This window comes from Oncorhynchus kisutch, linkage group LG3 (genome assembly GCF_002021735.2).
Source record: "Oncorhynchus kisutch isolate 150728-3 linkage group LG3, Okis_V2, whole genome shotgun sequence".
Lineage (NCBI taxonomy): Eukaryota > Metazoa > Chordata > Actinopteri > Salmoniformes > Salmonidae > Oncorhynchus > Oncorhynchus kisutch.
Window position 1 is genome coordinate 27,108,978 of NC_034176.2, and position 13,102 is coordinate 27,122,079.

The following is a 13,102-nucleotide window of genomic DNA, read 5'->3' on the forward strand; positions in this document are numbered from 1 at the left end:
TGTTTAAGCCCATAACCACGTGTGTGAGGTGTATACTTTTGTTTCAAAGTAGATTTTTTTATTTTTTACCAAGAAAGACTACCAAGAAGCACTCTGTGTGACCCTGATTTAGCCAACTGTAGTAAAAGATTGAAGAATACATTGTGTTTTGTACATATTTTTTCGACAGGATTCTACTATGACCGAATGAGCCCAAAAACGTGCTATGATTTATTGATTTAGATGATATTAGAGAAATCGTGAAAATATGTTTGTATTGGCTAATATCAGTTTGCATTTTCAAGTCGATTGAATAATAGCTAGGTTGTTTCAGCTAGCTGACGTTTCACTTTCGATTTTTTGAAGCGGAAGTAATATTCCCACTTTAACAATGTTGTTAGAAAAATAAGTAGCAGCAAACCAGTCAACAATATAGCTACCTAGCCAGCCATTTGCTTTCAGTATTTATATAAGGCCATTTTGTGTGAGGTCATTTCTGTGTACAATATTATTTCTGAGCGTGCAGTCAGTGCATGATAAAGCATGACCATCATAAATGTTTGTTTTATAGAAATTATGCATAGCCTGCCTATTGTGCTGGATTTCACAGTGATTCGGGCTAATGCTGTGAAAGAAACTGAGGAGGGGAGACTGTCAGATGTGGACAGGGTATATTATGTTGTGGTGACTAGACTTGTATAAAATGTAAATTAAGTGACACAATTTGTGGTAGTCTACAATTTTCTCTGGAATAAACTGTCAGGAAATGTACTTCTTGCAGGGAGTTGTATGCGCATGTGGCAGATGCGGAATAAATGTAATGTATCACCATTAGTTTACTGACCAGAAGAGGACGCTCTTTCCTCAAAAGTCCTGACCATCAACCATTTTCATGACAATGGCTCTCTTTTTGAGAGAGATTCTCCCCATTTACATGAAAATGTAAACAGAAAGATATACATATATACAGTACCATTCAAAAGTTTGGACACACCTACTCTTTCAAAAAAAAAAACTTTATTTTGACTATTTTCTACATTGTATAATAATAGTGAAGAAATCAAAGCTATGAAATAGCACATATGGAATCATGTAGTAACCAAAAAAGGGTTAAACAAATCAAAATATATTTTAGATTCTTCAAAGTTGCCATCCTTTGCCTTGATGACAGCATTGCACACTCTTGGCATTCTCCCAACCAGCTTCACCTGGAATGCTTTTCCAACCGTCTTGAAGGAGTGCTGAGCACTTGTTGGCTGCTTTTCCTTCACTCTGCGGTCCAATTCAAGTGGGTTGAGGTTGGGTGATTGTAGAGACCAGGTCATCTGATGCAGCTCTCCATCAATGTCCTTGGTCAAATAGCCCTTACACAGCATGCAGGTGTGTTGGGTCATTGTCCTGTTGAAAAACAAATTATAGTCCCACTAAGCGCAAACCAGATGGGATGGCTTATCGCTGCAGAATGCTATGGTAGCCATGTTGGTTAAGTGTGCTTTGAATTCTAAGTAAATCGCCCACAGTGTTACCAACAATGCACACCCACACCATCACACCTCCTCTTTCATGCTTCATGTGGGAACCACTCATGCGGGGAGATCATCCGTTCACCTACTCTGCGTCTCACAAAGACATGGCGGTTGGAACCAAAACTCTCAAATATGGACTCGTCAGACCAAAGGACAAATTCCCACCAGTCTGACTGTTCTTTGGACTGTAATCAACCTGGCAACTTTATATGTCAAATGATATTCACCTTCATGTTTTATTGTGCTATAATACCAATGTTCCCAGCTATCTCCATAGGATTCAAGCCAGAAGTTACCTTTTCTATTTTACATCTTCATGGGTCCAGGTTATATCTATCCCTTGAGATCTCATCAAGTTCCCACAGAGTTAAAGGTTCTGTCAATCTCAATACTGCATGTATTAATCATACTGTATGTTGGATCACAAATGGAAATAAATACTTTTAATTTCAGAAACATCTTCCCAAACTGTTTAGACATTATCAGTTGTTATGTCATAAAGAGTTTTTCTGAGGCTGCTTGTCCTGTTCTATCAAGGCCTCTGTATTATTGCTTTGGTTTTACATTCTCATTCATCTTCTGGGGAAGCTACCATTTGCATACATCATTTCTGACATGTAAGACATACATAATCCACTAAAACTGATATGGCATTAAGCATTAACCATCATCACTTACTTCTAACCCTCAAACAAAGTCCTCATCTGGGATGTTTCTTTCTTCAGCACACATCCCTATATTTACGTTATACTTAGTTTAAGCATGTATCAATGTAATCACAGCTCTTATAAATTGGATTACTATTCTCTTCATGCTGTTTCCATGGTCTTGATTCTGACATTGCTTTACCAGACATGATTTATACTCTGTCCTACCCTTGTGTCAAGTACTTGGTGCTATTAGAGAGAGTAAGTAGTACACTGGTAAAATTAAACAATTGTTCAATCAGGAACAAAATCACCAATGACAGAAGGGTACATGATTTTGTCAACATGAGGCAATTGTAATCTGTTCATCTGTGTGTCAATTTCCAGGTTATATTGCAGGGAAAATATAACAAATTCTGTTTCACAAAGAGACATTATAATGTATTTTTCATACTGATGTATTTCATGTATTTTTATATAATGTATTTTTTTATACTGATTGTGAAATGTTGGCTGATAATGTTCAACCTCTGAATTCGCTCTATGGTTTACAAAGATGAGTGGAAGTCCAAAGGTTTGCTTTATCAGAAAGCACAGATACTAATACAGTGCATTCAGAAAGTATTCACACCCTGTGACTATTTTCACATTTTGTTGTGTTACAGCCTGAATTTAAAATGATTACATTTAGACGTTTTAATCACTGGCCTATACACAATATCCCATAAAGTCAAAGTAGAATTATCCTTTTAGACATTTTTATAAATTAATAAAAAACGTAAATGTCTTGAGTCAATATCCAAGCCCTTTGTTATGGCTTGCCTAAATAAGTCACATAAATTGCATGGACTCACTCTGTGTGCAATAATAATGTTTAACATAATTTTTGAATGCCTACCTCATCTCTGTACGCCACACATACAATTATCTGAAGGTCCCTCAGCCAAGCAGTGAATTTGCAGCACAGATTAAACCACAAAGACAAGGAAGGTTTTCCAAAGCCTCGCAGAGAAGGGTACCTATTGGTAGATGGGGAAAGATAAAAAGGTAGACATTGAATATTCCTTTGAGCATGGTGAAGTTATTAATTACACTTTGGATGGTGTATTAATACACCCAGTCACGACAAAAATACAGGCATCCTTCCTGATTCAGTTGCCTGAGAGGAAGGAAACAGCTCAGGGATTTCACCATGACGCATAACAGCTAAAGAGTTTAATAGCTGTGATAGGAGAACACTGAGGATGGATCAACAACATTGTAGTTACTCTACAATACTAACCTAAATGACAGAGTGAAAAGAAGGAAGAAAGACAATGAACCGAATGGAGCTAAGCACAGGCAAAATCCTAAAGGAAAACCTGGTTCAGTCTGCTTTCCACCAGACACTGGGAGATTAATTCACCTTTCAGCAGGACAGTAACCTCAAACACAAGGCCAAATTTACACTGGAGTTGCTTACCAAGAAGACAGTGAATTTACCTGAGTGGCCGAGTTACAGTTTTGACTTAAATCTACTTGAAGATCTATGGCAAGACCTGAAAATGGTTGTCTAACAATGATCAATTTGACAGAGCTTGAAGAATTTGAATAGAATAATGACAAATGTTGCACAATCCAGGTGTGAAAAGCTCTTAGATACTTACCCAGAAAGACTCACAGCTGTAATTGCTGCAAAAGCTGCTTCTACAAAGTATTGACTCAGTGTTGTGAATACTTATGTATCTGAGATATTTATGTATTTCATTTTCAATAAATGTGCAAAAATGTCTAAACATGTTTTCACTTTGTCATTATGGGTTATTGTGTGTAGATGGGTGAGAAAAAAATTATTGAATCCATTTTAAATTTAGGCTGTAACACAACACATTTTGGAATACGTCAAGGGTTATCAATACCTTCTGAAGGCACTGTATGTAAACAGTTATGACTATGATTAATAATGACACCTGATTACATAAAAAAATCTAAGAAGGCTAGATATTATTTTTATTTGTATACTTTTGCACAGTGCCTTACAACACCATGCACGTTGGTGGGCTTCAATTGTTGGTGGTCTTTAATCCTATCAGCACACTGGTTGGTTCTCTATCTCATTTCATCCTTTTCCTTCTCACCTCTTGTCCTCTCACTGTAAAAGCTTGACACAGTGTTCTGCGTCACTGTCTATAGTTGCAGGAAGAGAGGCCAGAAGTAACAGAGGGCAAAGTTTCCTGTCAACCCAAATTCCATCTAACAGACCCAAAGGCAATGTGGTAGATGTTGTTCCTATATTCTAGATGGCTTGAGCTGGCCCACAAAAACCCATGTCACATTAATAAATTATGTTACGCTGATTGCATTGAAACTGAAAGGTGAAGCTGATGCAGCTCCACTAGATATATCTGCCTTCCTCACAAGTGGTGATTGAATAATTCCTTTTGACATTGGTCCTAGCATGGTTGAATCAAACACTTGAGCAAAATAAAGTAATCAGAGTACTAGACTGAGGAGAGCACTGTAATGTTATCACATGTTTTTTCTTCTCCCTCGTCTTGTTGTTTTATTTGACATGTGAGAATGTGGATAGGTTGTTTGTTGTTGTTGGACCACATCATGCCTAGTAAAGTCATTCATGAGAGTAGTCCAAACACTAGTATCCTGGACACAGATTAAGCATAAACCAGGACTAAAAAGGATTTTCAATGGAGATTCTCTATTGAGCTTGCTTTTTACAGGACTAGGATTAATCTGTGTCTGAGAAAACGCACCGAAGAATTAATCTATTCATAACAAGCAACTACTGTCGGCATGCAAAGAAAAGGATCTATTAATTTGACACGATGATTGTCTGTCAAAATAGTAATGAATCACTAAAATAAGGTCCTCAAGCCTTTACGAGTTCTGGAGAGAATAGTAGAGGAGTCTTCAGCATCAGCTGCTAGGTAGAACTACAATAGAAAGTAATGAGGCTTATCACTAAGGCTTGTTGAAATGCGGGTGAACCAACCGTGCTCCCCTCTTCAACATGGTGCTACTATACTTCAGTACATGACTGAGGTCTGCGGAACTTGCAACCCTGTGGACAATACAACTGATTAGCACAGGACAGGTGGGTACCAGCACTGCCATTCACACTCATGTTACAGAGATGGTTTCCATGTCAACTAGTCTGCCTTTTACACAGGAGCGCTGTATAGCCCCCAAGTGGCTCCCTGGGGCTAAGGACCCGGTATTACTAATTTTGGCAAATAGGCCTAGTCTAGTGATAATTTGTTTGGAATATTTTTTATTAGATCTGTTTCACAGAATGGAATAATTGGAACGAATTAACAGATCCCAATATGCTTTACAATGAACCAACTTTGTTCTCTGTGGTGGTGTAAATCAGAGGAATGGTTGGGTAGAGACTGAAGTATGATCCTGGCAGCTGCCATTTTTCTTTGGCTGCTCAGTGATTACGAATGTACGATCAATTCTCCTCCACAGCGAGATCCTATAATACAATAGCTCAAAGGCCCCGTGTTTGATGAAGCCTACTGTCAGTCTCAGCTGGCTTTCTTCAAGTGATATATAATTCTCTCTCTCCAAGTGATAAACAGTGGGTTTTTCCTCCACTTTTATTGGGTCGTATCAGTAATGATTTGAACAGATGCACTTGCTACATTTGTCATTGTCATAAATCATTCTGTGTAAAAGCAACTTGTGTTTATCACAGGGTATTCTTCTGGAAATAGCTAAGATATGTTTGAAAAATAACTGTCATATTACAGTTTTTTGTTACATGTTTATAGTATTGGAATTACTTCTCTTTTTACTAAATTCAGTCAGTTCAAGTAAATATTGTAAACATTACCATTTAAAATGTTTGACCTAAGAGTTTGTGACAAAAGCCAGCATACAGTATTATGGCAGCTCACAGGCTCCAAACGATAAAAATAACACAGCACTTCGGTTAGCTTAGAGGTCAGTAGCAGATGCCAATGTAACCATTAACAATTATTCCCTGCTTTCAAGGCCAGAACATTTCAGAGCCATTGAATGCAAGAACGCACAAACAGTTTATTTCTTCCCTTAGAGACAGGTGATGTAGTATGGGTGTCACGGCTGTTGGTGGAAGAAGGTGAGGACCAAGGTGCAGCGTGGTACGTGTTCATCCTTTTATTAATGGAACTGAACACTGATGAACAAAACAACAACGGAAACAGTTCTGTCTGGTACAGACACAAAAACAGAAAGCAACTACCTACAAAACCCATGTGGGCAAGAGCTACCTAAGTATGGTTCTCAATCAGAGACAACGATGGACAGCTGTCCCTGATTGAGAACCATACCCGGCCAAAAACAAAGAAATACAAAAACATAGAAAAAGGAACATAGAATGCCCATCCTAGTCACACCCTGGCCTAACCAAAATAGAGAATAAAAGCATCTCTATGGCCAGGGCGTGACAATGTCCTTGCTGATGAGTTCCCCTTTAGTGCATTTCTGCATGTAGGGCCCATGTGTGGTGGCAGAAAAATTACATTCCCCAGTGGAAGTGTTAAATGAATTACTGAGGGCTGCCTGCATGCAGCCAGCAACACTGCCCTGTTCTACAGTAACAGTCTGAAAGGGATTTGGACTCTGGCTCTGCATCTGTCTGCAGAGTAAAAGGTACAAAACGGGGTGGAGTCAGGGAAACTGTAAAGACAATGTTTTCCGGTCCTGGTGGCCATTCTAAAGGCCTTCCATTCTAAACGTACCTCCTAAACCCTGTCTGTAATGCTTTCTCGATTTGATTGTTTTATACAGCAATAATACCCCCAAATCCTATTTGGACTAATCTCTTCTTTTTCTGTTGCATGTTTCTGCTCATTGAGCATGTACAAAGTCATTCATTATTTTTGCACCAGTAATCTCATTGCCAATGTAACCATTAACAATTATTCCCTGCTTTCAAGCCTGTGCTCTGGTACAGACTAACAATGAGGCTTATGATGAAATTAGACAGATGACTTCTTTCAAATCATCAGGTGCTAAATTGAATAAGCTCTTAATTTGGCTATTACTGTGCCCAGGAACCTCAGCAACCAGCTGGTCATATCTGCCATGTGTCAGTGGGTATGGCCTGAAAATTAAACTAGGCTGCTGAGGATCACTATTAACTTGTCAATTTCTGCTCCATCATACTGGATGCTGCCATCTGCATTCTGCCAATCCTTTTTCCCCAATAAGTGTTCTATTTTCAGATGTGAAATTCAACACCTCAATTTGGTGTTGGTGGTGTTACTTTTTGCTATAAACATTACCTATTTAAAGCATAAAATCTGTCTATTGAACATAAAGTAGACAATTATATTACAGATAGCCATTACATCCACTGAACTGCTAGGGGCTCCTGAGTAGTGCAGTGGTCTATGGCACTGCATCTCAGTGTTAGAGGTGTCACTACAGACCCTGATTCGATCCCATAGGATGGTGCACAATTGGCCCAGTGTTGTCCGGGGGAAAGGAGGTTTTGGCCGGGGTAAGCCGTTATTGGAAAATAAGAATTTGTTCTTAACTGACTTGCCCAGTTAAATAAAATAAAAATGAACTGCAGATGAAGCCTATATGACCAACTACGAGGCCAGATGGTTTCCACTGATCCACTGAACTGTGGATGAAACTTGATTTGTCTGGAACTGCATGGAATACTTATATAGCTTTCGAAGAAGAACAGGAAGGAGATTTGGAACATTAATATGAATTAGTTCTGTACAATCAGTAGATCTTATGCATGGTAGATGGATTATACCTTTAATTCAGCTAATGTAATTGTTTTTTAATAAACCCTATTGCAGTTTGTGCGCTCTCTTTCTCTCCCTCTTTATCTCTCGCTCTCTTCCCTCTCTCTCTCCCCCCATCTCTCCCCCGCTCCCCTCAATACCATGGGCTCTGAACATTTTATTCAATTACAGCTAAACAAAATGTCAGCCTTAAAGGGCCCTATATTACACCAGTGCAACTAAAAAACGGTTTACTATGCTAATATTTTGTGTTGCTTTTTGTTCTTTTCCCCTCACCTTTGTTCCTCATTGTGTTACTTTATGTATACAGTAGGAGGCACAATGATGCAAGGCTGCAAAACTACATTATTTGTGTGATATTTACAACATTTATGTTGTATTTGTGTTGTGATCAAAGGATTACTGCTCCACTACAATGAAAGCAACATTGTTAATTTTAATTTCATATCATAAATTCGAATAATACCGTTGTTTACATTAACTCCCCAGGCTATATATTGTAAAGATGCAGGGATCATGCGGAGTTCATGGAGGGTTGTCCAGATGCTTCAGGAAGATCATGACGGGTTGAGTTGTCCTGTTCTAAGCCACCTGGTCATGGAAACACTGGGGTTTAGAGTGGGAAAGAAGGGTCTTAACTTGATTTTAGATACTGGATGTCCAGCCCTGGCATACTTGACTGTCTCCTGATTCTTCTAGCCAATACAGTTAGTTAGACCCTCCAATGCTAAAATACATTTTATTCTTGTTTTTATTTCATGCTTATCATGGGGCGGCAGGGTAGCCTAGTGATTAGAGCGTTGGACTAGTAACCGGAAGGTTGCAAGTTCAAATCCCCGAGCTGACAAGGTACAAATCTGTCGTTCTGCCCCTGAACAGGCAGTTAACCCACTGTTCCTAGGCTGTCATTGAAAATAAGAATTTGTTCTTAACTGACTTGCTTAGATAAATAAAAAATAAAAAATGCTTATCATGAGGAGTAATTAGAAAAATACATCTCAGGTGTTCCATAAAAGCCGATTGGAACAAAGCAGCATCAGGGTGAGCTCAATGTTAAGTGTGATCTGTTGGATGGAAGGGGCTATTTGTCATCCCTCAGAGCCAGAGGCATTGTGGCCTCCATTCTAGGGCAGGGTAATTTACAGCCTCATGGGAGTTATAGGATTGTGTCCCAGCGTTGGTGTCAAGGCTTATTTCAACTGTGGTTCATGTGTGGGACTGCTGTTTCAGGGGGATATTGAATATTATGCCGATCATTCCTCAATATAAATCGTTTTGGGACATAATTGGCATGGGTGAGAGATGGAGTGAAGAATTAGACTAAGGACAGGGTTGTAGCAGTGGAGAATGCCTAGTACCTACCAATACCTCTAATATTCTCTCCACACTGGTCAACTTGTTATAGCTCAGAAAGCATTCATTTTAAGAGCATATTGATTCTGGGTGACACCCTGACTTTAAATGAGAGCAGTCTTTGGAGAACTGATGAATGAGAACTGAACATGTCAACATGTTACAACATGTCTTTCGATCATGAATACCTAGGTGACAGACTGCTATTTGCTGTCTTATAACTGATATGGGGATAGTCAATTACTCCACATTCATATATGTTACATGTACTGTAGCAAACAGCAGAGCAGCGAACCAGGGTCGCTGGTGTGAAAGGCTAACACACGATGCATCGGGTCAATAGGATTACCCCACTTGTTGGGAATTGTAATTTGGCTCAAATAGCAAGGGGTCACTCCACTGCCCCCTCCAAACAGGATGCTCCCTAACACGTCCAGGCCTACTCAGCTTCCTCACACGTCCAGGCAATGCATAGGGTGTTTGCCTTTCACGTCAGCATCCCAGGTTTTCTTCCCTGCCCTGCCGTTCGCTACACTGGTGTCAGAAGTGGGATGGCGGCCGTGAGGCACAAACACAAACAAAGGCAAACACCCTATGCATTGCACCAATAGGGTGAACCCACTTGGTGGAAATTGTAACGTGGCTCACATAGCGAGGATCGCTACAGTATTTTAAAAGTAAACAATAAAGTGGTTCTTCCTTTAAAAGTTGCGGCGTACTGCAGCACAGCTTGCGGAGTGCCGCAAAAGTCTATGGAACGTTATTTAAGTGTTAGCCATTGTTGCCAGAATGATGCAATTTACCACAATCTGCCACCATCTACCACAAATGGTCGCGGCATAAGCTCAAATCTTTTAAAGGAAGAACCACTGTACCAGTAAGGAGGCATCTAATGATAACCAAATAATTCAGCCCTTATGGACAATGAGTGGTCTTGAAGATAAATAGCAGGGCAGGTCTTCACAGTCTCAAGACAGATAAATCAAGGATAAACAAGCATACTGGGATATTACAGTACAGTGATCTGTCAGAAAGCAGCGTGAGTTATGGGTATCTTAGCGTTAAGCTAAGATGCAATTTACTGTCCATGGGGCAGAGATACTTATTGATTTACACTGCCAGTGACACATAAAGAATCTCAACCATTTTCCCCACAAAAGACTATGTCCAACTACTTGTTTATGTAATAGGTGTCTCCCCCTAATATCACCTCATTCCTAGAGAGATTATTTGTTCTAGAACCGTTGGTTCTGTGTGCTAAAAAGATCTGAACACATTTACGTATCACCACTTAAAATACTTTATCAATGACAATTAACATAAAGTTGATGATCAACTGGGCAGGTTGTTACATATTGTCTACAGTGCCTTTCGGATAGTATTCAGACCCCTTGACTTTTTCCACATTTGTCACAATTGGTTACAGCCTTATTCTAAAATGGATGAAATAAAAAAATGTCCTCATCAACCTACACACGATACCTCATAACGACTAAGTGAAAACAGGTTTCTAGGATTTTTTGCAAATGTATTAAAAATAAAAAACAGAAATACTTTATTTGCATACTTTTTCAGACACTTTGCTATGAGACTCGAAATTGAGCTCAGGTGCATCCTGTTTTCATTGATCATCCATGAGATGTCCAGCTGTGAACATTCAATTGATTGGACATGATTTATAAAGGCACACACCTGTCTATATAAGGTCCCACAGTTGACAGTGCATGTCAGAGCAAAAACCAGGCCATGAGGTCGAAGGAATTGTCTGTAGAGCTCCAAGACAGGATTATGTCGAGGAACAGATCTGGGGAAGGGTACTAAAACATTTCTGCAGCATTTAAGGTCCCCAAGAACACAGAGGCCTCCATCATTCTTAAATAGAAGAAGTTTGGAACCACCAAGACTCTTTCTAGAGCTGGCCGCCCGGCCAAACTGGGCAATCGGGGGAGAAGGGCCTTGGTCAGGGAGGTGACCAAAAACCCGATGGTCAATCTGACAGAGCTCCAGAGTTCCTCTGTGGAGATGGGAGAACCTTACAGAAGGACAACCATCTCTGCATTACTCCACCAATGTAAATGTGATATTTCAGTTTTTAATTTTAAATACATTTGCAAAAATGTCTAAAACCTGTTTTGGCTTTGTCATTATGGGGTATCTTGTGTAGATTGATGAGGGGAAAAATTCCTAATCAATTTTAGAATAAGGCTGTAGCGTAACAAAATGTGGAAAAAGTCAAGGGGTCTGAACTGAATACTTTCCAAATGCACTGTATAACATAACCTTGTCTTTTTCATAGATATATGAATGTTTCTCTGTACAAAAACCTACTTGCAGTATTTGATCATTTAATGGTTTCAAATGACTCCCTTTTCTATGTTTCAGAATTTCAAAGAATATCCACCCTTCTCCTGTCCTTCCCTTTCTAACCATTACAGAAGACAGAATACAGTTGTCCTTATCTAATTGTCAGTATTATTAGCTACTTGGACATGCTGATACTGAGGCTGAGATTGTAATATGAAGGATACCATTCCCCCTTTCATTTCAGATCAGTTGATAACTGAGTTGAAAACAGACTGTATTTCCTTTTTCAACTTCTGCATGATAAATTCCAGATCCACCTTAGTATTTTGTGGATTAGAAGTGGATTGTGTCCTAACATCACATTGAACATGAATCTTCAATGTGTCAATGTTCTCTCACCCTGTGAAGACGTGCTTTTAGAGAATGGTACATATACAGTTGAAGTCAGAAGTTTACATACACTTTGGTTGGCGTCATTAAAACTTGTTTCTCAACCACTCCACAAATTTCTTGTTAACAAACTATAGTTTTGGCAATTCGGTTAGGACATCTACTTTGTGCATGACACAAGTCATTTATCCAACAATTGTTTACAGACAGATTATTTCACTTAATTCACTGTATCACAATTCCAATAGGTCAGAAGGGTACATTCTCTAAGTTGACTGTGCCTTTAAACAGCTTGGAAAATTCCAGAAAATAATGCCATGGCTTTAGAAGCTTCTGATAGACTAATAATTTGAGTAATTGAATGTGTACCTGTGGATGTATTTCAAGGCCTACCTTCAAACTCAGTGCCTCTTTGCTTGACATCATGGGAAAATCAAAAGAAATCAGCCAAGACCTCAGAAAAAAAATTGTAGACCTCCACAAGTCTGGTTCATTCTTGGGAGCAATTTCCAAACGCCTGAAGGTACCATGTTCATCTGTACTAACAATAGTGCGCCAGTATAAACACCATGGGACCATGCAGCCGTCATACCGCTCAGGAAGGAGATGCGTTCTGTCTCGTAGAGATGAACATACTTTTGTGCGAAAAAGTGCAAATCAATCCTAGAACAACAGCAAAGGACCTTGTGAAGATTCTGGAGGAAACAAGTACAAAAGCAACTATATCCACAGTATAACGAGTCCTGTATCGATATAACCTGAAAGACCACTCAGCAAGGAAGAAGCAACTGCTCCAAAACTGCCATAAAAAAAAGACAGGCTACAGTTTGCAACTGCACATGCGGCCAAAGATCGTACATTTTGGAGAAATATCATCTGGTCTGATGAAACAAATAGAACTGTTTGGCCATAATGACCATTGTTATGTTTGGAGGAAAAAGGGGGAGGCTTGCAAGCCGAAGAACACCATCCAAACTGTGAAGCACGGGGGTGGCAGCATCATGTTGTGGGGGTGCTTTGCTGCAGGAGGGACTGGTGCACTTCACAATACAGATGGCATTATGAAGAAGGAACATTATGTGGATATATTGAAGCAACATCTCAAAACATCAGTTAGAAAGTTAAAGCTTGGTTCTAAATGGGTCTTCCAAAT